Source organism: Nelumbo nucifera, chromosome 3 (assembly GCF_055504915.1).
Source record: "Nelumbo nucifera cultivar China Antique chromosome 3, China Antique-T2T, whole genome shotgun sequence".
NCBI lineage: Eukaryota > Viridiplantae > Streptophyta > Magnoliopsida > Proteales > Nelumbonaceae > Nelumbo > Nelumbo nucifera.
The window spans coordinates 38572041-38578252 of record NC_142651.1 but is presented as its reverse complement, the minus strand read 5'-3'; positions in this window follow the sequence as shown (position 1 = coordinate 38578252).

Sequence of the window (6212 nt, the reverse complement as noted above, 5' to 3'; positions counted from 1 at the left end):
TTTAAATAATTTGACAAAAACCTCCCTTCTGTCAATGACCATGGCGGAAAACATTAAATTGATTAATCACTTTTTCCAAATACCTATTTTACCATTTTATAAATTTATTTGCATATATTTTTATCAAAACACCCATGTTGGCATGTTATCCCCTTTTCCTCTCCAGTCAACCTCTTTCTTCTTCAACTTCAAAGCCCTAATTCAGATAAGCTCTTAGTATTTGTGATTAGAACATAAAAGAAGCTCCGTTTGTAGTCCTCCACTTTCAACAACCAAGGTTCATGTCTGAAGACTCTAAACTCGACATCCAGATTTCTACTACCTTTGATCCCTTCGTAGAGGCAAATACTAAGGATTTGGGTGTTGGGGCAAAGGAGTATGTACATGTGCGTAGAGGACCAGTAGTTCAATGGGAGATTCTCTTCATTCGGTGGTTTTTCCTCTTTGTGTTTCTAAATGTTCTTGCTTGAAAGACAGGGTCATTGTCTGTTGCCTTCACCTATGGGTACTCAATGAACCCGAAAGAAGAAACCCTTGTTTCTCATTTCTTTTTTGTTTTAATTTTTGTTTTTTTTTCCAGATTTATTGCTCTCTTGAGTATTAACAACTCAAATTTTCTTTGCCTAATAATTCATGGGTTTCATGAAAAGAAAATTCATATTTCTTCATCGTATATTGCATGATTGATTGGCATCATTCTGTTCAAGTATCTCTCTGTTTTAGCTGATGATTTGGATATTATAATGAACTCTTGAGAGGAGGAAGGCTGGTTCTAACATGATTTTCTTTCCTCTGTTGATTTGGTTGTTTCAAGAACTCTATTTTTGCTAATAGATCTTATCAAAAATAGTTTTTTTTTTCCCACTTGTAGTTGTAAGAAAAAATCGATATCATTTCATCATGAATTGTTTCATGGTAAGGTCGCCCTCATGGTAATCATGTTTGAAGATGCCTCATTGAACTTGAAGAGGGATTCCTCAAGAAGGTTTTAGTTTGATGGGTATCAAGAAGCTAGCTAAGTTTTAATTTTGATATCTCTTTTCTTCTTTCTCCTCACCGTCCCTACACAACACCAAGCTGTGAACCGCCATTGGGACCACCACTGTGTGGGGGCGATTTGGTGCTGTATTCCAACAAAAACATGAAATTAATCCAGCTCTCTCTTTTTACCCCGAGAACATGAAATTAATCCAATAGTATTCCAACTGTGATTGTGACGGTGGTATTGTATTGGCAGTGGAAATTCAGGCTGTATGGGGGCGATTCAGTGTTGTATATGGACGGTGATGAGGAAGGAGAAGAATAGAGAGAGAGATGAATAATGGGTTTGGTGTTGTGCAGGGATGGTCATGTCCTCTTGGCTTTTGCTTACATGGTTTTGATCAAGGTTCATGTAAAAAACACAAACAAAATGTAAGACATGAAACATAAGTACTTTAGTCGGCGGAGTTTAGGGGTAAAGAGGTCGACACAAGAGGAAAGAGCATAACATGCCAAGAAGGGTATTATTTCAGTAAAAGTAGATGCAAATAAATTTGTAAAAGGGTCAAATAGGTATTTGAGAAAAATTATTAATCGATTTAACGTTTTCTGTCATGGTCATTGACAGAAGGGAGGTTTTTGTCGAATTATTTAAATATTTAGGGAAGGTTTTTGCTAAAGTGAAACTATAGGGGAGATTTTTATGATTGTCAGAAATTTCAGGGCAGGTTTTTATATTTTACCCTATATTTAAATATATGTATTCTATACATATGTATAAACTATTATATATATATATTATATATATATATATAAGTTTCAAAATATGACACTTGTAATATATTTTACTTTACAAAAAAAGTAATATATTTTATATTTTATATTATATAATATATAAATAAATTTGTATACATATTATATTCTATTTATCATAAAATGCTATATATATAATAAAATAAGGCAGTGTAGGAATTTTTCCGCCTTTTTTTGAATTTTTTTTTTTTTTAAATCCATATCATTTTTAAAACAACCAATAGAAGAAGAGTATCGCCAACCTTATTTCCCACTCTTGCCTATCGGATGTGGAATGTCTTCAAATTTTAAGTTTATCTCCTATTTTATCAATTTTTTGGCTTCCATCATCCACTTTGAAGTTATCTGTTTGCACGCCACTTTCAACCCACATTTTTACATGTTTATCATCTTCCCACGTTTCACAATGTTCCTTTACTTCATTTCCTACCAAAGTCTTGAAAGTAATAACCACAGTATTTTGTTTTCCTGTTTTTGGCACCGTCCAAGCGATATTCTCCAGCTACATTCATTCAGGAAAAGCTCTTTCAAGGTTTGGGAGATCATTTTCCCATCTAGATCGAGCGACCATTATCATCTATATTTGCTCGGTTTTCCATTCTCTGATTTGAATGGTGTGATTTTGCCACAGTCCAAGCAACGACTTTGAAAGAGAGAAATTTCACTTTTGAGATTGTTCAAAACAGGTCTACTCTTCGGTTTCGGTAAGACACTGAAAAAAGGTGTTGATCAGTTTTGAGAATGCATCTTCCTACTTATCATTTATTTTTTCACTTCCGTCAATTTCAAAAGAGCTCTTCAATTGTTCCAAGCTATGTTTTCTTTCTTTTCATTTATTTTTTTCAATATTAAATCTTGCTTGCAAGTGTTAATTGGACAAAGGAAACTCAAGCCGATGTGCTACTTTCGTCGCTTGACAAAGCAATAAACCGGGCATATGATATAACAATTGTGGGGGAAGAGGATGATAAATACGGGTCAAATGTAACCCATTTTTGAAACAACCCATTCTCACATACCGGCCTATGTTAAAACAATGTTGCATGAACATGACAGGCCCATTAAATAAAATTATGTCATTATTGTCTCTAATCATCTATGGTTTCATATGCTACATGTAAAATTATATAATTAATTGACTTAAATTAATTATCTTAATTATTAAGTTTTGTTAACCTAATAACTAATTCACCTTTAACCTTTTTCTAGATATTATCTACTACATGTAAAGTTACCTAATTAAAATAAGTCAACAATTTATTTTAATTAATTAAAGTTGGCTAATTAATAAATTGTTTATTTGATTGCCTAATTAAATTGAATGTCATAATTACCCTAATTAGTTCATTTAATTAAGTTAAATGAAAACTTAAATTAAGTAACCTAATTAATTAACTTTAAATAATGTCAACCTAATTAATGACATTAACATTAACTCAATGTTTTAAAAGTCAAACTGAAAATGGAAGAAATTTTGCCTAGGAAAAATTTATAATATCATCATAAATATAACAACATTGAATATAAATATAATATCATCAGAAATTTTGCCATAGCGGTTCCATCATCCAATTGGAATGGGTCCATTTATAATATCATCATAAGTAAAACAAAATATTTAAATTACAAACAAATCATCATATATATACCAAAAAAAATGTATTAGCATCTCTTACATTGTTGTCAGAGAAGAATAATTACTTATAATAACTCTGAAAATTCTGAAAATTATTGAAATTCAAATTAATTACTCAATAATTATTTTGAAACTTCAAAATACTGAAAATTCTGAAATTCTAAAATTAAAATAATTACTAGAAATGAGAAATATTTATTTTGAAATTATGAGTAGTAGTAGTAGTAAGTTTTAGTGTTAAATAATTAATAGCACAATTTTAATTCTGTTAAATAATTAATACCACAATTTTAATTCTGTTAAATAATTAATACCACAATTTTAATTAACCGTGAATTAAAATTCTGTTAAATAACCATAATTGTAATTAATAGTAAGTTTTAGTGTAGATACATAATTTCAATAAATTAACCTTAAATTATGCTTATTAATGATAATTTCTAGATTTAGTGAAATATACATTTGATCTTATTTAGTTAGCAATATATGATTAGATGTATTATAATAGTGATGTGTAAATTAAAATATATGATCTTATTTAGTTATATGCATTACTTTAATGTCAAGCAAAATTAAAAAAAATATGTGATTATATGTGTTAGAATTTGAAAATAAGTAAACAATTATTATGGATGGGTTAAAACAACTAAGTTAAGTTATAATATTAATACAAATAAATTTAAAGTATTTATTCTCTCCAAATTTAAATATTGTTGATTCAATGTTGAATATTTTTAATTACTGAATCTAATAATTAATTTAAAATGTAATAATTAAGAAAATATTGAATAGTATAAAGTATTGAGTATATCAACTAATTTAAAATATATGAAAGTAGAAAGTATATAAATACTTCACATTATTGAATATACTAATTAAATATTCTACTTATTAAATTAGAAAATTTATTCTAATAAAAAAACATATAATAACTAGGAAAACACAAACCGATTGACGGTGGCTCAATTAGATTCTCTAGATATTTGTGGCGGTTTTCATTATTCTATAATTTCTTCCATTATTAATTTTTTCTAGTCCAAATGAGATAACGGTTTACATTTCTTTTTAATCCCTTTTATCGCCATATTAAATATTGGGTTTTCTAGTGCATCACACAGAACCCCACTAGTTTTTTATATAAAAGATGTAGGCCCGAATAGGGCCTGGGTTTGCTTTCCTGGTGTTACTGTTGAAGTGGAGGCAACAGGACACCTTATTTCATTGAAGACTAAGATCAGCCAATGGATTAGAACTTGGAGTGAAACTGCATTGGTTATAACTTATAAGCCCTTCCATGTTAATTAGGTAAATGCTGGATTTGATGGTATTAGTGCAAATGATTGATAAAGATAATATCAGTTTCTATAAATCCCCTCCCCTCTTTCCTTCCACAATCTGAATCCATGCATAGCAGACCCACTCTAGCAGCTGGACCATCAAAGCTAAATCTTGCATCAAAACCATAGCGTCAAGTAGCTAGCAGTTCCAACTATATATATAGCAATTTCCCCATTGGTTTGGCTATGCTACTAAGAATACTGGAGTAGAGGCAGAAAGTTCATCAGAACCACTTTAACTACTTTTTAATTTCCTCTCTGAATTTTCTTTTCCATGTGTAAAAGTTGAGGAATTCTTTTTACCTTTTGATGATACACTTTCTATTTACTCAATCACATATTCGAATAATTTTCCTAATCCTTTATTTTTGCACGTACATCATGTGTCCACTATTTAGGTTTTTGAAACAAAAGTTGATGAATAATTAATTTATGGCAAAATCTATGTTGCATCCATTGCATCATCATACAACAAAGATGTGATAGTAAGTATATATTGTTAAGGGAGTGTTTTTCTTTTTTTTTTTAGATTTTGAGAGGGGGGAAAGTTGGTCAATGGGATTTTGATTTTCATTGACCAAGAAGCTTATGTTCCTTTTTTTTTTCCAGATTTATGTGGGAACAAGGGAAAGTTTATTTCCCTAGTATCACTTACCTTATCTCGGCAAGTGATAAGTGATAAAATTTTCAACACTTGAATAGGACAAAAATGCCCCTTCTAATAATAGAATTTTAAGGCTAAAATGGTTATTGCCTTATTTACATGAGAAATAAAAGATCATGGATAAATGCACTTACCTAGGTACATCTTTCCTAGGAAACATCTACCCGAATAAGTAGCTCACAAAAAAGTGAACAGGGCCTAAATGTAAGACTATACTTTATGAAACATAAATTAATGAAAAACAAGCAAATTTTAATGTGATTGATTGAGATTTAGATTTAAGATAATGAATTTAATACAATCAAACACTTAATTTATATAATTGATATGACATTTTTATCCATATCCAACCATCAAACTCTTTGACATGCCAAAACCATATTTGGTCGGTGGCCAATTGGCCATAAATGATACATCCACTTCACGAAAATGGTGGAATTGCTGTCCATATCAAGCCGCCCAATGAAATCATTTTGGGACATGGAAATCATTTTGCAACTGTTGGAAAGAGATGTACATTCTTTTTTGAGAAGGAAAGGAGTGTTAATGTAGTTTGCAATCGGATGATTCTTTAGGCCAAATGGAGTTTTATTTATTACTTGCTAAAAAAGGGAAATGCCCACCTCCAAAATGATCTTTTGTACTGTTTTGGAATTCATTAGTGATATACACAGGCTGAGCTTTTTACAAGATATTCGAGCTGAGTTTGGTCTATATCAAGCTTTGAGGTGAGCATAGACTCGTTTGTTAATTAACCCAAACTCAGACCCAGTGAAACTCA